The sequence below is a fragment of the Anas acuta genome, chromosome 2 (assembly GCF_963932015.1).
Source record: "Anas acuta chromosome 2, bAnaAcu1.1, whole genome shotgun sequence".
Classification (NCBI taxonomy): Eukaryota; Metazoa; Chordata; class Aves; order Anseriformes; family Anatidae; genus Anas; species Anas acuta.
This window is the reverse complement of record NC_088980.1, coordinates 16,618,451-16,641,739: the sequence shown is the minus strand read 5'-3', so window position 1 is coordinate 16,641,739 and position 23,289 is coordinate 16,618,451.

The following is a 23,289-nucleotide window of genomic DNA, read 5'->3' as shown; positions in this document are numbered from 1 at the left end:
ATTTTTGAAAGAATAAATCAAGCTATCTTTATTAATAAAATTGCCCAGTCTCCTCACTGCTGAAATAAATAACATAATTCTCTGCCTTTGACCTGGGAAGTATTTGTGGAGCCTGTTCCCAAGACTTCAAAAAAGAAGACTAAAGATAATAAAAACATATGTCAACATCTTAGGCTTCCTTTCTACTGCTTCATTGCTACTTCAGTGATCAAAAGGAGAAAACTCATTATTAATGTTTAATCTAGCTAATACTCCAGTGGTATTGCAGTTTGAATTGGCTCCGTTTACTCCACTTGCTTTGCCTGCGGTAGGACTATTTGCCACAAATCTCAGAAAGCAAAATTATTTATTGGTTGTGATGGGTAAAACGAAAGTGACACCAGAACAGGACAAGTTGAAGAATTTCTTTAAGTTAGACGAGCTGGAAACAAAATGATGACCTGAAGAAAGACACTAAATGAGAGTGCGCAGGAGCCCTGCTATAGAGCTGCATTTTTTTATATTATTTCAAAAACATCTCTGCTTTCAGAAAAACACGAGCAGGGTTCAGCACAGCCATTGTTCTGGGAGGTATCTTCTAGTCCGGATTTGGATGCTTGTAGCTTATTTTGAAACACTGCTGCATTGTTTCTAATGGTGAGGTTATGATTGTTCTGGGCTAGGAAAATCTCTTGTGGTTATGAAGTTTTGAACTGAAGAAATGGAAAGCTTTCCCAAATGCATGCTATGAGGGATGGGCCCCTGATGCAAAGGCTACCTCTGAGCCCTGGGAAATGCAGGAAGGAGGAGCTCAGGCTGCATCACTGGCGGTCACTCTTGCGTGGTTTTATTTTGGGTGAGATGACTGGTGCATTGTCGCAGCAGGACTTTCAGCAGATGATAGTTGAGATCCATTTGGTCTAAATTTAGCTTCATAAAAGCAAGGGCCAAACTACCCCTCTGGGACCCCTCTGTGTTCAGGTGAGTGAGACCAGCATCTCCAAAAGGCAATCGGAATAGGTACCTGCACATGGCAGGGACAAATAAGCTGATTTCCAGAGGCTTTCTGTTTTCCTGGCAGGGGACGAAGCTCAGATGGCTTACTTAGGTAAGGACCAAAATGTTTCTGATTAATCTGAGGGTGTCCTGAGTATATGCACCTGAATGAATTGCTTTTCTTTGAAGACAAGGAGAAGCAAATCAGTGTCTGAGATTTTTGAAAATCAAGGCACGAGATAAAATTTTCCCCACCTGTGGTTGTCTCTGTTGGTGGCCCTGTTGATGCTCTGACAAACAGTATCAAGAGACAACTTTTGCTCCTCCAAACACTAGACCCAGTCCCAGTCTTGGTCAGAAATAGATTCTAGCAACAAAGGTTTCTTTTTTCTCTTTGGAAATGGAAGATAGCATAAATGAATTATTTGGGTCTTCAAAGGCTATAAATGTTTGCAAATTGTGCTGGCTCTGTTCTTGCTTTTCAGTGCTCAGCCTGCTTTTTTTGCCTTGGTATTCATCTGTTATCACTCCCCTTCCCTCCTCTCCCAGCGAGCTTCCCTGAACACGCAGCCAAGGCCACAGGTTCTCAAAGCTGACAAACCCCTTGCTCTGAGGGGCAGCAGTGGCGGGTGCCCAGCACCACAGGCTGCACTGGGAGGAAGGGATGTTCAACAGGGCTCAGGGTTTGGCTCTTACCGTGGAGCAGTCTAACAGCTTTGGCATTTTTTTCTGCCACATGAGATGATGCATCTGTCCTTTGCTGCTAGGCTGCAAAATGCTTACAATGTTTTCATTAAGATGAAATGTATAGGGAGCACAGGGAGGGAGTGCCTGCGCTCTCACAGTGGATTAGGCTAATAACCCTGTACACTGTTTAGGTATTTAGTGTGCTTGTGGCAGTTGTGATATTAGCTGGAAGTCCAGACAGCAAAGCCCCATGATTACATTTTGCACTTTAGCTAAGTATTTCATCAGAAATGTTAATAATCTCTCGATTAAGCACTTTAACAGCAGATTAGGTTTAACAATGGGGCTTTTGCAGCCACGATCCTATCATAACTACAGCTGCAAGACTTGTGGCTGGGGGAAAGCATTTCTTATTAACCCTTGCAGCAAAACTCTTTAGGAGTTCAGCTATACAATTACTGTTCCATACTTCACATACTGTTTACATACTTTTTACATACTGTTCCAAACATTCTTTATTTTTATTTTTTTTTGGTAACTATCTGAAACGACCATGATATTTTAACTACGCAGTAGGAACTGCGTACGAAGGCTGAGGAACCTGCCCTGTGATTTGGGTCCCATGTCTGTTTATTAAGAACAGTAATTTGTATCGTATATATTTGGCAGATTTTTGTCTGTGGGAGTAAAATTGATGAGTGCAGACCAAGTTGTCATCAATTTATGTAGCATCTTGCAGTTCTGTAGGATCTCAAATTAGGGAAAAAATCAATGTCTTACTTGCAAGGCAGGACTCAGAGCTGCTTTCCCACTTGGAGAGGGGACTGGGACGTGAAAGGCTCAAATGGCACTGTGAGTCCTCAGCTCAGGGATGTGCTGCTGTGTGGAGGGCTGTGCTACAGGATGTGCATGGAAGCACAGATCCTGAAACACTCATAAATTTCCACTCAGCACTAGCCAAGACCTCAGTGACAGCACTGGGTGCCAATGTAGGGCATCTGGGGAAGAGCAGGGAGAATGAGTTCAGGTCTACAGAAATGACCTGTACAAAGGATTAAATCTATTACTATTGTTCAGCCTCCTGAAAAGAAGAAAAATGAATTAGGAAGAGATCTGCTTTGTGTGCCTCTGCTGGGTAAGATGAGATATAGCTGTCCTGAGTTACAGCTGGGCAGAGGTGGCTTGGATGTTGGAGAACTTGTCCGAGCCAGGTAGCGAAGGCTGTGGAGGTCTCTGTGGTGAAGTTAGCTGGCTGTCGGGTGTGATTTGTTCCTGCAGAGGGTGGATTCTGCAAGTGCTCGTGAGCAAGCCCCATGCACAGAGGTGGTGTCCTGGAAGGCTGGTGCCTTTGTCTCCATCCTGCTCTCCCCCTCTAGCCCCCACAGCCAACACAGGCTCCCAGGCCACTCTGATGAAATAAAGCAGAAAAAGTAGTAGAAAGGAAAGTGGATACCTTAAAGAAATGCCAGAAGTCACTGACACTTCTTAGAGCGTTTAGCAGGTGACAGACCTACATGGCAGAGAAATCAGACATGCTGCAGCTCTGTGATCTTTTTCCCAGAATGTGTCAATATTGCATTAAGTTTAGAATAATGAAAGAAAAAAGAAGTATTTTTTAAAAGGAAACAACCTTTAAGCTATTTTCTTTTACAGAACAGAAGTTGCATGTATGCCTCAGGATTTTTCCTAGCTGTGTGTTAAAAGAAGCGACCTGCTTTTTAGGAGGGCACAAGATTTTCTCCATGCTTCCTGACCTTCGTCCTCAATGACCTTTTGAACTTGTAGTTGTGTGTCACATTTAGTGTACTCCTTGACATCCTTTTTTTTTCATTTTTAAATAAGTGTGGTGGGGAAGTAATGTTAGCTAATGCCCTCGTTATAATGATCAAGAGACAGACAAACTTCATTAATGGACGGGCATCAGATCCATTTGCTGTTTGCATGCATGAGAGAAAAGATTTAATATTTCAAACCTCTAAGCTCTACAAGAGAATATGTCATTAAAACATGGTTCACTGATCATGGAGTGCTTGGAGCTCTGTAGGAGAACTGTGAGTGTTTTAGACTATAGAGAATTGTCTGATATTATTAGTTTAAACAGTCCAACACTTACTGTGACTTGAACTGTTAACGCTTCCTTTTCCCTTTGTTTCCGTGTTCTGTTCTCCCTCCAGCATTGTTAGTGACAAAACAGGAGACCAGAAGCTGTAACCTACTCCCTGTCTCTGGGCATTAATCAGTTTAGGGCAATAATTTCAGAAATTTATCTGAAAATAAAGGAACCAGCAAGAGCTATTGACACTAATTCCTTACCTAGCAGCTGCCTTGGAGCTAACACCCAGCCACCCAGCTTGGCTGCTGCTTGTTAAACAGCAGTAAAAAATTAAAAATAAAAAACAACCAAAAAAAACCAAACCTATGAGATGATAAAAAAGAAATCTTATTACGTGGACAGGTCTTCAGCAAGTGGTTGAATGATTTAGTTGGAGTGTTGTGCCTTGATGTGGCTAAAAGGAAAATAATGAAGCCAAGCGGGGGGTCAGGAGCAACGCGAAACAGTGATTAAAGCTGTTTATATCTCTTTGTTGGCATGGATACAATCAAATAAGCTCATTAGACATTTCAAATTGCAGAAACATAGCTCAGAAAGTGGCCTGAAATAATATCTGCTATTGCACTTGTGCAGAGCTTCCCTCTGCGCTGTGCCAGCTAGTTTTAGCCTTCCAATGTGCAATACTTTCTTTTAATGAAATAAATGAAGTGAATGCAGATATGTTCAAAGATTTTTAAGGAATTCACAGTGCACATGAGCCTGATGTTGAATAAAAAGCACTTCAGATGTTAAGATACCGGGGAAAAATACTCAAGGTTACCTTTAGAAAAAGTTAGATGTTTTTAAAAGGGGCCTTTTCAAGGTAGCCTGCAGAAATGAGATCTTCTCCATGCACACTCACGTGTGCTGAACTCCTTATGCCCCACTGGCAACCTTGCCCTTAAGGGGTGCTAAATTAACCCAAACTTGTTGATGATGTCCAAAGGCTTGCAAAGTCATCCCCAGAGCTGCTGAAATACAGAGGGAGGACAAAGTGGTGTCCGTGTGCTGCTTAGCTCAGCCTTGAAAGCAGAGGGCTTCTGCTTTCTATATGCTTAACTGCGCTGTAAATTTTGTGCTCCTCTTAATTGTACTTCCTCCCCTGTCCTCTGTGTGCTCTTTGTGTAGGACTGGATCTCATTTGTGACTGCTTTTGGAGAGGTGGTGAGACTTTTGCCAGCAGTCACGTAAATGAGTAACTGTAAGGTTAAACTATTGATTGTAAGGACCATAAAGCTCACACAGCACGTTCTCTTCATTCTCGATAAGCCTCGCGTGCACCCAGGCTCACCCTGAATTACAGAGGGGCCTTTGCTGCTTGCTTCCTTTGGCAGTAGATGCAGGCCAACACGAGTGCCAAAGATGTCTGGGAAGTGTGCAGCCGTGCACCACGGCAGGAGATGCTTTGTGTCTGAAGAGCAGAGAGGGGACATAAGGACACAATTCAGGTGTGCTGGACTCTGATGTGTGTGGCTGTATCAAAGTCTGAGAGAAGCCAAGGGACTTGCTGGGCTAAGCCTGTGACTGTCTGCAAGTTGTGGAGAGGGACACCTGAGCTCACTGCCTTTTGACAGAGTGGCCTGCTCTACTTGCATTTACCAGAGCTGATCTGAAACAAAGATTTGGAACAGTTGTTAAAAGTGGCTGCTTACAAGGAACGCCGCATGGGCTTCCTATCACCACATCTAAGCTCCCACCCACCACAGGAGACCCACAACCTTAGACTCTGCAAGAGCAGATTAAAACTGTTCTTGACTAGTAGCCACAAAGTGGTACAGAGGAGGGACTTTATGTGCACCTGAGCAGGGCAGCTATCTGCAGGACATAGCACTTTAAGTCAGTTCCTTACATCAACAAGACCTATGGGCTCTACCTTCTAGTACAGGCTGCCCGGTGGCTATCTTGGGTCAGATTTTTCCCATTTATTAGCAGCAAGAGTGCAAAGCTAGCTTCAAACAAATACCAATATAGTCCTAAACAGTTTCCAGATTTGTGTAATTCACCTTTTATTAATTATCTGTGTAAGTATTAGGTCTGGAAGGTAAGTATGGTGATGTTTGCAGCAACTGTGAGAGAACTTTCCCCTGCAGAATCTATGCAGACCAGAAACTTCTGCAGCTGTGGGTGCTCCAGCTGCCTTTCCACATCGGAAGTGCAGATGAGGCCTGCAAAAGACTCACTTAAAGATGTTGAACCTAATCAAGGCTCAGAGCTCACTCTGGGTCGATGCCTGTAGGCAGCCCTGGCATCTGAAGTCTTTCATCACCTGCCTGAGATCAGGCAGTGGCCCGCATGCATTCCTTCAGATGGGACAACTGCTCACAGAGGGACAATTTCCACCTCTGTCAACAAAATTCATGTGTTTCCAAAGCTTTGAGAAACTCCCCAAGGTTACTGCAGCCCCTCCCAAGGGGAGGTCAGGACTGCCTGACTGTGCAGGGCTTCAAGCCCCATGTTCTGAGCTCCAAGCCTCAGCTGCGTCCTGGCTCATTTCTCACCCCCTCATTTTTTTTTCACTCGTGCAAGGCTGTTGCACTTTTGCTTTGCCTCCCTGCATCTGGGGCACTTTGTGCTAACCAGTGAGGACTCACCAGCAGGGAAAGGCTGTGGTGCTGTGGCCAGGAGGGTGTTCACCTCCTGGTGCTCAGAGCACCCTCTGTGGTGGCCCAACCTACTTCTTATCTGGGAAAGCTGATTGCTGAAAGATCTGGAGTGGTGGAAAGGAGCCATGGGGAGCCTGCAGCAGCTCCCCTTTTTCCTCCCATCTCCAGAATACGAACCCTTTTTGCAGCAGTGCAGTATCTCCCTGCCTTGTAAGCCAGAACTGTAAACACGGCTCTTTGATAGGCACAAAATGCACCCAGCTGGACAAGGAATGAAACAGTCTGGTCCTGGGATAAGGACTATGGGAGAACAGTGAAACACCTCCCTTCAGCTGCCTCTACAGACGGGTCTGCTGGTCATTGCCAAGTAATTGCACCATCTCGATGAAGTCAAAGAAGGGACACTTTGGATGGGATGAGGTCTCTGCTCCAGACCAGGTGCAAGGAAGTCAACATGGGGGTCAACCAGTGCTCCTGAAAGGTGCTGGAGACTTGCGCTAACATCTCACCGAGGTGTCAGGCAGGCAGGGGCAGGGACATACAATGTGAGTGAAATAAATCATATTACAGATAGGGACACGGGCTGGGAATGTCCTGGAAACCAGAACGAAGCCTGTAAAGTTTCCAATTAATTCAAACTCTTTCTTCAACTGATGTGGTAACTTGTTTCCCTGCTATAACTCAGTTTGGATTTTCCTAAACTTGACAGTGTGGCTAATGTGGTCACAGACTTTATACGCCACCGTAAGCGTGCATATTTAATGCCCCAGCAATCAAACAGCACTCAGCCGATGGTAAGCGTGGCAGCAAGCCGTGTCCCTGGCGTGTGCTAGCACGCTGAGCATGAGCAGAGAGCCTGTGTTGGTGTCATGGGCTGCAGAAATAAAAGGGGCTGAGGGGACAAATCGGAGGGCTGAGCAGCATATGGAAACTGCTGCACCAAGGCAGCTTCGCTTTGATGTGTGCTCCATGTGTAATTGCCATGTTAGGGAGCTGACAGGAAAATGTTGCGGCAGGGGGATGGAATGACTCAAAAAATGTCATTTGTATCACACAGATGGCAACCCGGCAATGGATGGAGCAGCCGGGGAGGCTGGAGGCACTGAGTGCAGCTCGGGAAGCCAGGAAAAGCCTGTCCCTGAGGGTCAGCCCTGAGCACAGGGAGCTGGTGGGGGGAGCACAGCCTCTGTCCCGCTCGTGATGGCCAGGCTGGGGTGCGAGGCAGGGACATGGGGGCTATTTGGGGCTGGGGGGATGAGGCTGGCTCCTGGTGGCACTGTGCGGGAGGGGATGGGGCTCTAACCTTCATGTGTGACTGTCTGCCACAAAGGTCTACTCAGTCTTTTTGAGCATAGTTTGAAAATCCTCCATTCAACCAGGGGCATATGAGGCGTGAGGTGGGAAAAGCCATGGCAATGAAACACGCTGCCCAAATCTGAGCTCTCAAGGGAGAGGGAGGCGTCCCACCAGCACAACTGCTGTGACACCCACCCTGCGGGTGCAAAGTCAGGCAACACTGCCAGAACTTCAGTCTGGTCCTGTGGTCCCTCAGGGGTGGCATCATCTCCCTCTCCAGCAGCAGCATGAGCTGTGCAGGCTCAAGACAGGGTGAAGAAGACAGCTGGTGTGCTTGTGGAGAGCTCCAGTCAGGCTCGTTGCCTCCAGGAGCAAAGAGGTAGAGGCGTCCTGGAGCATCTCTGGCCCTGGAGTCACAGGCCTGCCTGCCTGGGCAATGCCACTACGCTGTGCATGTCTCATCCCTGCAGCTACCATGCTCCCCCTGGGTTCACTGACTTTAGGATGTGTCCTGCCTCCTCTGGTCCCACCTGAAGCTAAGAATAAGTATCCCCTGCCCCTCTAACCAATACTTTGTGCCCACAGTTATTATTAGAAGCATATCTGATGCTTGCCAGAAATAAAAGTAATTACAAACTCAAGGCTGGCACCTTTCTGTCTACCTCCTGCAAATCAGGATTTTGTTACCCAATGCTTTTGGTAATTAGTTGTTTGTTAGTATTTTTCCACTGCCCACACGTAGTTGAGGATTATGAAGACCAGATCTCGCAACCCAGCGCCCTGAGGGGCAGATCTGAGTGATGCTCTTAGTTCTGGTCTCTGTGCTGCGATCTTCTTGCGGGTTTTGTTTAGCTGCCTGTGCTGGAAAGTGCTGGAAGGAGATGTGTTGCATGTGGGACTAGCCTAGCTTCTAGATTTTTTTTTTTTTTCATTTTATGCTACAACATTGGTGTAAAGGGCTTTTCCTTTTCAGGGTTTTATTGTTTGTTTTCCTGCACAAACATACACCAATTTTCTTTAACCTGCTGTGAAGCACAGGTCTCATACAACATTTCCATCTGCCTGCCTCTGGCTGGAAATGCCTTTGTCCAGCAATTAATGGATAAGCAATCAGTGGCAGGGATTTATATCTTTTGTATCTATAGATAGATAGAAAGATAGATATAGATAGATATAGATATATAAATTTAGCTTTCCAGCCATTCTACATCAGAGAAGAGTCTGCTTTGTCTTCTGATCCATAGCAGTCCCTTTCTGTCCTTCCAAGACAGCGGTGACCCAACAAGAGGACCAGTGGCAGAACGATTCCTTGCTGGATGTAGGTTTTGCCATTCTTGATTAACAAAGCATTTCTGGGAGCTCTCCTCTGGTTCTGCTCCAGCTTTGTCTGCACTCAAAGGAAAAGGTGTTTTCATCTTTTTCAAAAGTTTTGGTTTTGGCCACATAATCACGGATCAACATGGATTAACATGGTCTTGCCTTAGGGTGACTCAGACCCTCTTCTCATGCATTGATCCTTTGCTATTAGAGACTTCATTGAGACCAGTTAGGCTGTGCTCTGTTTTGTTGTGCAAGACCTAAGATGGGTGTTATCCCTCCCTGTCATTGATTGATTGGGATTAAAAGTTAATCATGATTGATCAACTTTTTCATTACCCTGTGCTGCAGAATTTGCTTTCCAGGACATCTACACAAAGAGTGAAGGAGAGGTGGCTGCTGTACAACTTCCCTGGCCATCATGGATGCTAAAGTGGAGAGCTGGGGCCCTTGCCTCATACTCACCTACAGCAAAACTGCTTGTTGTGTGCAAAACATGCAAGGTGCAAACTTGTTCTGTCTTGTGATCCCAAGTGCCAGGCACAGCAGCCACTGTGAAGTGGGCTACTGAATGCAACCCTGCCAGAAGCATCAGGCTCATCCCAGGTACCTGAACATGATGTGATGGATGGCAGCCCCACCTCCTAATCACGATACTTCTCAGTTTGCTGACCTCCTTCCTTGGAAAGCAGGGTTTTTACAAGTGTCAGACTTTATTTCTATCACCTCTCCCTCAGAGAGAAGTGCATTAAAAAGAAAAATCATGCTACACATCCCCAAGAAGATGTGAATAACATAGCTTGGCAGCAAAGCAATTTGAGAAATGAAAACTCAGAGAAATCTTGCCAACTCCAGAGTTATTTCCAACTTGGTTTCCATCACAGTGTGGAAAAGGTCTTGGCAAGGCAGCTCCTAACAGGAGCTGAAGGCAGCAGGCACACGTGCCAGGCGGTGACAGTGGGTCACTCAGCACCCTCGGTGCTGGGCACGAGTGCGGTACATAAAGCTGAACAGGGGCTGCGGAGAGAGAAACGGGCTGCAGACACACTGCGAAATAGGGCAGGTGGGACGGAACAGCAGGACAAAGTTAATGACATTTCCAGTGTTCCCAGGTGCCTGGTCATCTCTACTGTGCTTTTATGCAATCGGTTTTGGTCTCTCTTTCCAGCAAGCCACCAACAGCCTGAATAATATTGTACGTAAAATTTTGAAGGACTCTTGGGAAAGCAGGGGGAAGAGAAGGCTTTGGAAGTCCTTGGAGGATTAGTGGAGCTGTGATAGATGGTATATTTATTCAAGCAGTTTTATATTTGCCTAAGAAAGCCTGTTTTTCCTCAGAATGTCCACAAAAGGAACTATTAAAGATAGAAGTCCAAGGTGGCTGTGCAACTTCCAAGCACTCTCCTAATTATCCCTAATGGGCAGCATGCACTTCCCAGGCTGTAGTTAACCTCACCGGGATAGGAAGTGCAATAAAATTATAATTTTAAGTTTTGTAGTTCGTTAAAATAGAATAGCTTTTGGGTTCATTTCAGAATTTCAGTGTGCAATTGAGACCCCAAAATGAGATACTTCAAAGTACAACAGCTGCAAAAGGTGCCAGGGAAACAAAGGTACTATTTATGTCGTCTAATAGTGACATTTATCCACACTGAGTCAATTTATTCTTCCTCCTGATGTCCTGGCTCTGAAACTCTTGGGTCTTATATTTATCTGCTCATACAGTACGCAGGCAGTAATTAACAACCCAGGTATGTTTGAGGCATTATTTCAAACAAAACAGTTTTTGTGAGAGCAGCCTGCAAGCAGCGTCTGCTTGCTGAGCGTATTGATCTTATTTTACCCCGTCTCACATGAAGGCTCTGTTATCTTTGATTGATGCCGCAGCCCTGGCCTGCCTGGGTCTGTTTGCTCTGTGTGCACGGGCTGCCAGCAGAGCTTTGCTTGGGCAGCGGGGCTGACTCCTGTCCCTCAGAGCAAACTTGGGGTGGCTGCTAAAATCACCCCAGGAAACCCCATTGGCAAAGGCTGTGCTGGTACTTGTGAGGTCAGGGAACAAACACGGGCTGGTCACACCACCAGAGCCGCTGGGTGCTGGCTCTGGCACACGGGGAGCAGTGGCCTCCATGTGCCCTCCCTACAGCAACTTCTGTGCAGAACGAGGGACCTATACCAATGGGCAAAGCAGGCTGACCAGTCCCGAATTTCAGCCATCAGTTGGCTGCAGTGAGCTGCTCGTAAGGAATGCAGAGGCCAAGAATTACTCATGGAAATAGTTCCACAATGAGCTTTGAATAAGCAATAGCTATAGGAAAACTGTAAGCTGTTCAAACAGCACAGAAAAAGGGCCTTATGACATCCTATCAACTCAGCTTCTGCCCAGGGCTTCGTTTCATGCCTTAATTACTGTAATCTCTAGCTCTGGGGCCTCAGTGACTCCAAACACGCACAAAGAAAGGGAAGGCTTCATGGTGTGCTTTCTAAAGGGCTCTTTTGCTCCAATCTAGCTACCATCTTAGGCTTTGTCCGCATTGTCAGCCAAAGTGATGTACCATTTGTGTGCCAAAGTGATGTACCCAGGGAGTGGAGCCTGCTTCAAATCCTGCCTTCACACTGATGTTTGAGGGGAAAGCTCCATCCTGGTAGACCAGGATACCTTCCTCCTTGAGCTAAGCAAGGCTGCATGAGCCAGCTGTGGCTTGTCACCATGTTCCCCTTTATATCCCACTGCAGAGCTGGATCCGACATGGGGAGAGGGCTGCGTTACCCCCAAAACTCTGATGTTTTCTTGGGAAACCCTGTGGGGAAATACCCCAGTGGTCTTCTGGGGCAATGTGATTCTTTTATACTACCATTTTTCTTGGCCTGCACCTAAGGGTGTGTTTAGACTAGGTGAAAAGTTGTTTTAACTTGTATGGGGAAAAACCCTATCTGGGCCAGCTTATGGGGAAAGCTAACCCTGAAGTTACCTCACACCAGCAGTAAAACAGCTAGAGGCTGAGTGAAAACTGAAGTATTCTTGTTAGGAGTGTCTAAATCCATTTGCCAGACCTGTACACCATCAGACGTTGGAGTATCCTGAGATTTAGCTTCGAGTGCCCCCTTTCCCCTCTTAAATGTCATATAATCTATACAAGACAAGAGGTTCTATTATGAGGGTAGTTTGACCTGCTGCATTAAAACACAGATTGTAGCTGAGGAATTTCTGCACGAAGCCTATAACCTCTGGCTGAACTGGAGTGTGCCTTTCAGAAAGGAATCCAGGCTGTTGCTGAAAGACCCCCCAGCCCACACAGTCCACATCCGCTGGAGGTATGCTGCTGAAGTACTCAGCCGTACTCTGTGTGTTTAAAAACAAAAGCCACCAAAGGTACTTTGGGCCAGATTAAAAAATCTAGGGGGGACTTCTGCATACAAAGTGCCAGTTACATGCCTGAGACCTGTTGTGCTGGTGCTTCCAGAACAGTGGTCTGTTGCTTCCCAAACTTGTCTGTGCTTATGGTTTTATTGGTGGAGAAGGTCCATGCAAATGAGCTCTCATATCACAGGCAACAAGTTGGTCAGACTCGTGTCAAAGCACTTGTAGATCTGTGCACCGTCTCTGTTTCTGCCATGTCTCTGGACTTGCTTGAAACATGCATGATCATACAAAACCACAGAGATCTCACTGATTCCACCCTTTATCTGGTGGTGTGTTAGTGCCCTCATGGGGAGCGTGGGAGGCCGGGTCGGTGCTCCTCTCCTACCCCACCTGGAGTAGAGGTTTGAGTTGTGATCTCTTGGAGATGCCCTAACCACAGGATTTTCGGAGTTAGCTCCCATAACTTCTCCTGGTTAAGCATGCATGGACCAGAAAGCATTAGGAATTCCCCTAATATTAAATGATTTCGTATAAAGTAGGGCTGTTTAACTGGGAGAGGATGAGCTACATGGTTCAGGATGCTACATCGCTGCAGTGAACCTAGCCCTACTCTCAACCTGAATTTGAACCAAATTCCAGCTAGTGTCTTTCATCATGTTTCTGATGTCCAGATTAAAGAGCAATTAACAGCTTACTTTTAACCTCATCTAAGTACCTGGCCTGTGGTTCTCTGGTTGCTTTAATCTGACAAATGCAAGTCAGAGCTGCCTGTCCTCCAGACCTGAGTGCTGGTGTGCGCTGCCTCAGCACTGGTGCTGTTGATCTTGTGGTGAGCTGATCTGAACACAGCAGATGTTTCCCAGCCAGATTTGTTCTCCACTCACTCGAAAGGCAGCTGTACAAAGAGCAGAGATGATGGGTGTGTTTGGAGGAGTGATGAGGAGAGGGGAGTGAAGGACCTTCAAGGGGCAGTGAAGACCCAAATTTCTTCAGTACATGGCACTGCTGAAGACATACTTGCAGCACAGCTAAAGAGAACTTTAGCTTTTGTTTTAACTGGATTAACGTGAGAACTGGGCTACTCCTCAGTTGCATTACCTCTGACTTTTAAAATCCTTTTCTGGAAATGGTACGAATAATCCTTCATTATTCTTTTGAGGACAACTCGAAATATTTTGAGATGCTAAAGGAAAATAACAAAAATGTGAGACACTGCTTTTTATTCCTGTGGCTATACTAATGAGCAGAACTGCTGCAATTAGGACATTTTGGAAGGATTTTCAATGCTCTCTTCTGCTGCTTTTCAGTGCCAGCTGGACTCATCCTCTAGTGTACCAAATTGGTCTGTTTTCCATGGGCAACAGCAAAGCTGGACACCTACTGCTTTGTTTCTCTGCTGCTCTCCCACCTGTCTTCTGCCAACACCACAGTCCCATGAGAATGTTTTAGAAAAGGTCATGTCTGTCTGTATGGTGGTTTGGGGTAGAGTAGAAAGGGACTTCTTGTAGTGGAATTCAAATTTGACATAACATCAAATTCTCTATGGTTTTTCTCACCTTCCCGAAAACTTTTCCAGATGAAGCAGCAATAAATTCTGTGGAAAAGGGACAGATATCCTTCCTGTCTGCCGCTGAGATGTATGATGCCACTTGATTCACTTCCATAAAAGAGAGGAGTAGCTCCTTCAGGAGTCCTTACAGGCTATGGCAGAGAGGAATATTTACAGCTATTGTAGAGTTTTTGCTGCTCAAGGGCTCTGAAGGGCTCTAGGTACACTTTTACTGGAGCTGTGGCATAACTCCTCCTTCCCTGCAGTCCAAATCCATGCTGTAAATTTGCAGAGGCAGGAGGATGTAGTTAAGAGTTTCAGGGGCTCGATCTCATATCTTGCTGCAAACAAAAGGCGTGCTCACACCGCTGCCCTCACTTGTGAGAGCCCTCTGGCTCTGTTTTTTCTGACAGCCTGGTGAGCTGATGCAATGTGCCAGCTGCTAGAAAACTAACTCAGCAGAAGGAATTGATTAGTTTTCTGCTGGGCTAGTGAGCTGAACCGGGCCCGTTGTGACCTGGTGAGTGCTGCAGAGGGTGCCAGGGGAGCAGGAGTAGGTGCAGAAGAAGCGGTGGTGGCACTGGGCTCTGCGTACTCAGACTGGGGGGCTGTGCTGCTGCCAAACTCCACGAGGGGCTTTAAGTCTTGAGTATTGCAAAGGGATGGCACAGTCTGGAATAATTTACCGGCTACAAGGAAAAAAACCACAGCCATCTCCCCATTTTTTCTTTTCCCGATTTATCCCTTAAGCTCTGTTGGAATTGACAGTTACACAAGTGTACTCAGGCCACAAAGAAGAAATTATTGAGCAAGGTAACCAATGGGGCTTATGAAGATGCTCTGCAAACCCAGATCATGTGAGATGCTGTGAATGTGTGGTCCAATAACTTCAGGAGGAATTAATTTTCTTTGCGAGTATTTTGTGAAAACTGATTTTTGAATGGCTGGTTATATTTCTTCTTTCAGGACCATCTTTTTAGATCTCCGCACATCATTCGGTTTCCTACATTAAGCAATTAATTCCTTGATATTTTTAACTCCATCCCAGTGGGATGAACTCTCATGTTAGTCACCCTCACCCCTAAATCAACTCCTCTTCTTGATAAAAATCAGCAAATCAACTACATTCAATGACAGCAATGTCTGAGCTTTTATAGGTCACCGAAAGTAGTGGATAATAGACTTAGAAAGCTGGGTTTAGCTAAGACCACATGCTGAGTTTCACTGCAGAGGCAGTCTCTGCAGTGGAGCTATAAATCCCTGGACACAGCACACAAGTGCTAATGGACCCCCAGTTCCAGTGCCACTACCAAGCAATAATATCTGTAATAGCGGCTAACAAAGATACAACCAACCAAGCTCTTCAGGGTTCAGCGACTGCTCCCAGGGTTGGAGCAGAGCTCATTCATTTTCTTCTCTTCATTCCACTAGAGCAGCTCCAAGCCGTGACAGCACATGGGGATAATTGCAGAGAAAGTGCTCAACCCTGACTGCCCAATCTTCTCATAAAACAATCCCAGGATTGTTCCGGGGACCGTTGGCACAACAAACCTTGCACTGCAAATTTTGCTCCATAATTAGCAAGCAGTTGCTGTCATGCCTGTCAAATGGGTTTATGTGACGAAGTGAATAGAACAACAATTGACTGTCTTCCCTTGCAACCAAGGAGAAGGAACCGCTTTGAGCGAAGCTGACAATTATGTAAAAGGAACTAAATGAATTTGGCTTACAGTTCACACTTACCCCTCGCAGATGGAAGGCAGGACCTCTGAGGCCCATTTCTGAGTCCTTGCCCCTTTGTACCTGACTAGTTGCTGGCCAAGTGCCTAATGAGTCTCGGAGGAAACAAAAGTAGGAAGGACCACTGCCAAGGGCTTTTTATTGTCTTTCTTGTTCTTTATAGAGCAGGGGATTACCATGTGGTTCTGCGTAGTGCATCCAAGTTCAAAATCTGATCTTATCGCCCAAACATGATGACAGACACAACTGTGCTTTCATAAAAACACAGAGTTGTGATACCGTGACTTGGACAACAAAGGTAGATAGAAAAATGAAGAAGCTTCAGAAATCTGAAGTACTCCATTTAAACGTATGCCTTTCTGAGCTACCTGTACACAAGGCAGTTGTGTTAGGTGGTTCCTAGCCTAGTGTAGGAGAGGTACACAGCTCTGTGAGACTAAGTACATGGCCACTCCTAGGACACAGGGAACAAAAAGAACTCTGTAAAATCAAAGCATTGGGTTGGGCCATGGGTCAGCAGCCATTCAAGATTAGAGATAATTCAGACCTCTGCATTTGGCATCCCAGCAATCGTTGCACGTTGACTTTCCTTCCAGCACGCCTCATGGTAAACACCTTTCCTCAGGGTCTTCCTGACTCTTGGCTCACTTGCTGCTCTGTCAGTTTATAGCAATATCCTTCTCATTTGGGAGAGTTTATATAGTTTATTATTAAAATGTCACTCCGTTTGATTCCAGATGGAGAATATCTGAGTAAAGATAACAATGAACTCTACTGGTGCTAACTTTTTGTTTTCCTCCTTTTGCCTTCAATGGGGAACTGTTGTGTAGAGTCTTAGATCCCACCTGTGTGTCTAATGGACTGGCAGGTTATAAGTGTATTCTGCAAAATATGGGCCTCACATATCCATGGCCATGTAATCCTGTAAGATAAGTCCTTGAAATAAAAATAAATAAATACTAATACTAATACTAATACTAAAATAAATAAAAATATAAATAAAAATAAATAAATTTAAAAAATGGTTAATTCCAGGCCCAAATATTTGGGCAAAATCCAGGTACTTGTGCAAAATTCAGCTGTCTGTATTCCAGCTAGATCTGTCTCTGTCAATGTGATGTGACATTTTTAAACTGTAAACTATAAAATTAGCTCATTATAAGTTGCAGTATAAACTGGTTGTAGATTTTGGAACTGAAACTGTGTCAAATACTGAAGGGTTTAGCTTTTTTAAACTATAAGGTTTTGAAAGGGAGAGAGAACAGAGGATTGTACTTGCGAAATATTTTCATGTAGTGCAAAAAAACAGCTGGCAGACCTGGGTGATTCTGTTCTGCAACTTTATAGAAGCCTTTACCAGAAACTTTTATAAAAGGAAAACCCAAGAGGATGTGGGGAAGGGGGGCTACAAATGGTGTTTGTCTTTTTTGCTAGTGATAGCTATTACACACCAGCTCCCCTGAGGTAGCAATACAGTGAAGACAAGATACATTAGTTTTGTCATGAAGTGAATTCACTGAGGGGTCTAGGGCCAACCCGTCAAATTTATCTCATGATAAAATGAAAGTGCTTTTATTTTCCCTGTTTACTTCAACTTCGTTAATAGTCGTTTGCTACCCCCAGGCAAAAAGCACAGCTTTAACACTAAAGTCAAGCCAGAGGGTCCCGCTAAACTCGCTGGAGAATAGAATGTGACACACTGTTTACTTTCTCTTCCAAATGCATTATTTATATGAATGTTGTAGCAATTATGTGATTATACAGAAGTTAATGCACAACAATAAACCAAAGGACCATCAAAGAAATGCTAATGGCAGGGAATGGTTTTTGTTTAAATTGTGGATTCACATTACTTTTTCCCTTTTCCTTGAGGGCTACAAGAAGAGCAGATTTGCAAACCTAATAAAAGATTCTGCAAATGTCAAATCTTTGAGTATAGCAAAGGAAATGAAATCCATGTTCCCATCTCTATGTCTTTCTTCCACCTCCCTTGAAATGTGAACAGCTTCAGAAAATTGACTGAATTGTTTCACCTTTTTGTTTTGGCCTAATTGGTGATGTGGACCATAATAACAGTGACTACATGGCTCTGGGGCAAGGGCCAAGGGCCTTATGCCAAAGTGAGTTTCTTCTCAATCCTAGCAGGGAGAACGAAGGGCTTGAGGAGAACAAGATGAATCCTGCAGGTCAACACCTGGATGAGCAGATGGTGTTGCAACAGGGATTCACCTTTTATGACTTTGGGACTCTGAGAATTGAGGACTGCTGACAAGAGACGGAATGCATCTGACCGAGTGGGGAAAAACATCTTTACAAACTGGCTGGCCAAGCTGGGGAGGAGACATTTAAACCAGGAATGACAGGAATGGAGATGACAATAATCTTCCAAAATCTTCCAACAATCTGCTTCCCCTGGAGAAATGGGCTGATCAGAAGCTCATGAAGTTTAATAATGAGAAGTGCTAATTCCTGCACCTGGTCAGGAATAACCCCATGTACCAGGAACAATACTCCACCATATTTGAAAAGTCCTGGCATTCAGGCAAAGTATCTGGTGACTGGAAAAAGGTAAACACCACTCCCATTTTTAAAAAGCATAAAAAGAAAAACCCCAGATCTGTAATTGAGGTGAGCCTCAACTTTTTGCCTGGGAAACATGGAACAGGTCCTCCTGGAAGCTATGTCAAGGCACATGCAGGAAAAGGAGGTGATGCAAGACAGCCAGCATGGCTTCACCAAGGGCAAATCATAGAATCATTAAGGTTGGAAAAAACCTCCAAGATCATCTGTTCCAACCATCCCCCTACCACCAAATAAACCATGTCCCTAAACACCATGTCTAACCTTTCCTTAAACACCCACAGGGATGGTGACTCCACCACCTCCCCAGGCAACCCGTTCCAATGCGTGACTGCTCTTTCTGAGAAGAAATATCTCCTCATTTCTAACCTAAACCTACCCTGGCTCAAATTGAGGCCATTCCCTCTAGTCTTGTCACTGGTTACCTGTGAGAAGTGGCTGATCCCCAGTTCCTGACCAGCTCCTACCTTTCAGGCAGTTGTAGAGAGCAACGAGGTCTCCCGTGAGCCGCCTCTTTTCCAGACACAACAACCCCAGTTCCCTCGGCTGCTCCTCATAAGACTTGTGTTCCAGAATCAGAACCTGCCTGACCGGGGGTGCCCTGCTATGATGGAGTGACTGCATCAGTTGACAGGGGAAGCCAAGCAATGTCCTCCACCTGGACTTCTGTAACACCTCAGAATAGATGATCTCCAAAGGTGTCTCAGTGATTTTGTGGTTCAGTGTCCCTCTTTGCCAATTGGCAAGACATCCTTGTAGACAAGTACTGAACAGATACTGCCATTGTCTCTGTGTTATCTCCGATCTTGGTAGGTGGCATTTTTCCAAGACAGATCTCATTCTGGTGCCAGAAATATATGACAACTTTGTGCATTAAATCCTTTACTCCCATTAATTTCCCTGTGGTTTTATTTTTTAGTTATCAGAGAAAGTTTTCCACAAATATAGGTGACAGGAGACAAGTTCTTGATGTTTTTCAAAATTAAAAATTGACTCATGTCATTCACTTTAACCATTACTTAAACAACCAGATAGTGAAATAAAAAAATAATCAATATCCATCAGACAGAACCCAACATAAAAAATCCAGCAATTGTACATAAATTTACATGCCCCAATACTCTTTGCATGTGATATTTGGTTTTACCAACTTTTTATGGAACTATGGAATAGTAAGAACTTAGTATACATATTTATTTAAATGGACCTATGAGGAAAAGGCCTGAAATTTTCATTTTCTCCCAAGTTACAATTGGTTGGATTAGGTCAACAAAATGAAGGCTGGCCAGATATATCCAATCTTCCAAATAACAGCATTCATAAGGAATGTTTTCCACTGTGGTGTAACTTGTCTTTGTCCAGTACTATCATTGAAGCAATGACTGATTAATCCTCCTAAAATAGCCGAAGGCTGAAACAGCAATGTGGTATGTACGTAGTAGTGATGCAAACTAATATACACACAATAGAACTGTAACTTTTTATGAGCTACAACAGCAGAATAAAAGAGTATTTGATGTAGCACAAATTTACTAGATGCTTTTAGCAATGCTCCACAGTGCAGTGCTACAAAACCTTCCTGTTGTTGCTGAATAGAACATGATTCTCAGGAAGTTTTAATTCACTCTAAGCTAGGATTTGGGAGAGTGTAAGCTGGCAGTCTCAGAGTTGCTTTCTTAATTCATGAAGGTTTATTTGATCTGCTGGAAATTACTGAAGCTATGAAATGCTCTCACAGTAAAAGGCCTTATTTAATTTCAGCATTGAATATGTGCTTTATGAAAGGAACATGAATTATTAATTGAAAATTTCCAAAACTTTAAAATTTCCTTCAAGGGACTTGCCAGTCTGAAAAACAAAATAAAAACAACAAAACCAATACCCAAAGAATTAAATGATTGCTGTGCAAGAAAATGTTCTTAAGGAGCAATGTTTGTGAAGTGCTGAAAGAGACAATGGTGAATCACCAACCAATAAGGGTCCAATCACATATCTCTAGCTCTTGAAAGCAGGTGCAAATACCTTCACTTTCACTTACTTAAACTGTCTAACAACCCTGTAGCCTGCTCAATTGTCAAATTAAATTTGTAAATCTCTTTGAAATTTTATACAATGTTTATTTAAAATAAAAATTTCAGGTTGGACAGACATGACAATACTTGCGCTTTAATCATTCTATCGGCATATCATTTACAGCTCTGCTGTACAAACTTCTGAGTTCAGAAGCTTGTCAAAATGAATTGAGTTCACCTTGGGGCAAGTTAGTTAAGTTGTCTTTCTTTTCTTCCCTCTCAGCTTCCCTTCAAATATTGTATTTGATGCCCTTTTCCCATTGACCAGAAATAAGTCATGGATTTACAATTTCCAGCACAGTCTGACGTGTACATTAAGAGCACTGAGAAGCATTTATTTTTTTCAGAGAGTTAAAGTAATATGATTGGCAGGAGAAAAGTCTGTGAGAAGACTTTGTGTACCCCAGGGCTTTGCGAGAGCTTTCATGGAGCATGTGTTACGATGAACCCTCTGCCTGTTCTTCAGCTATGCTTTAGCAAGTGGAGCCTCAACCTACACATCTTCTTAAAGCTTCGCAGAGGCAGCACCAGCACAAAGCATTCCCTTCAGTGCTTTCCAGTCCCTCTGTCTGGAAGGGTGGTGGTGCAGAACTGGGACCCTCAAGAGACATGGGAAATAAGGCAAACACAGTTGTACTGCCTGCCTCAGCATCGAGATTCAAGGAGTAGAAAGAGAGCACAGTTACCCTCTCAGAGGTGCCAACTCATGCAAGTTGAATTATACCCTTGCTTAGTAGCCTTGATAATGCAGCCAGTGCTCTGAAACCTGAACCAATTTTCAGACTAGAGAGCACAAAATTTAAAGCATGAATGAGCTGATAGAAAAAACTGCTTGTACCAGTGGAATTATTTTCCACTAAAAGAGCATTGGATAGTTTGTGGCCAAGCCTTTGTTGCACAAGAAGCATGACAAAGGAAGCCTTGCAGACTTTTAGCAGTGCCAGTCCTTAGCTGAAGTACTAGGCTGTGCACCACTCAGGACACCCAGCCTTGCATCCCAAACCCCTGGCTCACAGCTGATGCTTTAGATCTGCCTAAAGCCTGCTTGATAATGTGTTGCACTGTGGTACTGAGCACAAGCACGGTGGGAGATCAAGTAGGAGCTCTTTGAAAGTCAGTGGGAGTCTGACTGCCTTGAAATCAATGAAAAGGTTGCAGTCTGGAAATGTCTTGCTGCTTTGTGTGAGGTGGAAATGGCAAGTGGTGGCTTTGAAAGAGTGGTTCTGCTCCAGCCCCTTTGCCTCGTGCCTTGCAGTCCCCTCCACCAGACTGGGGTTCCCTGGAGCACCCCAGCCCTGCATGCGTGCCCAATGCTGACCTGCACCTTCCTCCCACCCCATGCGAGGTAGACGCAGGACAGCAGACACAGACTAATGGCTGTAAAGCAGGTTTTGTGGTTTCTTTGCACTTTTCAAATTAAGTGAGTCAGCCCAGGTTAGTTGGGGAAATCCAATTTGGAGCAGGGTTTTTCAGTGGTGACTCAGAGCTGAATTATTTCTAAACAGTGAAAAACATTGTGCCCTGCAAGTCACAGAAGATAAGTAACTAAAATGTTATGCATACTGGAATGTGTTGTCTCTGGCACTGGAAAGATCACAAATTTTGTATTTTGAATGGTATCAATGAATGTTGCAGGCTGAAATGCTGCTCCTATTTTAAACTGTACAACCCCAGAGAGGTTGCTCTTAGCTGCATGCCATAATTTTTTGATTAAGAGCTTGCTTTGTTTCTGTTTTACATCCTACTACTGTTAACTCTTTGGGGCCCATTCTAGTTCCTATTGAAGTTAATTAGGATTTTCACATTGAATTCAGGGGAAGCAGGACTTGACCTTTACTGAATGTCAATTGGAAATGGAAGGCAAGCTTGTCTGCTGGATGCTATTATTCTGCTTACTGTTGGAGACTATGCCTGACTTATATGAATGCTAAAACCTTGGCAGGAATACACCCTAATAGATTGCTTTCTGACTCTGAGGGGAGTTCAGTGAATATTACTGCAATGCTACCCCTAGTCTTTTTGTCTCTGGCTTCAAATTGGTGTCTTATTTTCTGCGGGTGTCTGTATGAGATCTGGAGGCCTTAGGCAGCTGGATAAAATAGTCTCAGTTCTGTAAACTAGCACTAGACTTCCTGTGACATGGCAGTGTGCCAGAGAGGAGGTAGTGGTGCTACCTGGAGAGCAGGGGAAGCATAGCCCATGCATACAGCTAATGCTCAGCCTGGTAGAAAGAGCTCTTCTAGAGATTTACATCCATTTTTGGCTTCACTCTCCTCTTCATCAGTAAAGATACATCCACTTTGTGGGAGCACTAGCCTCATGGGTGTCCTGAATGCAGAATTTGTTGCTTTGCTGAGCAAACAAGGGTAAGGAGAGTGAAAGAGATCCAAAGAAATTCCAAAAACTATGAAATTAAATTAATTTTACCATTTGAGTAGTACAGGGAATATACAGATATAGGCAAAATAATAAACACGTCTATATGAATTTCTTTTTCTTGGCTCCCTTGCTGAGCTTGAGAACTTTTTTTGCTTGAGTACAAAGGAGCCCCTGTTTTTGCTTCCTCTCCTTCTGATCAAAGATCCTTTCCTCAGGTGAATCCAGGTTACTTCTTCCTCACCAAGTTACAAGGCCTGTAATGTAAGATGTCTCAGAGCATGGTACAGTGATGAAGGGAGAGAGGCAGAACAAATAGAAATGTTATAATGAGCAGAGGGAGTATTGCTTTATCCCACTCCTCCCCACCATTACCCCCCATTTCCTCCCTGCCTACTCAGCGCTGGCTGTCCGGTTGTGTCAGCACTCATCAGCTGTGCCAGACACCTTGGCTCAAGTCCCAAACCAACCTGAAGGGACTTGAACCCATTTCAGACACTTTCTGGGAAAATGCTCAGATACTCTAACCTTTCCTGGGTAGAGATCTCTTACGGTTAGCTGGTTTAGGCTAAATAGACCGAGGCAACATTCGATTCCAGAGAACGGCAGTTTTGGTACTTGGATGAGAAGGGACGGCATCC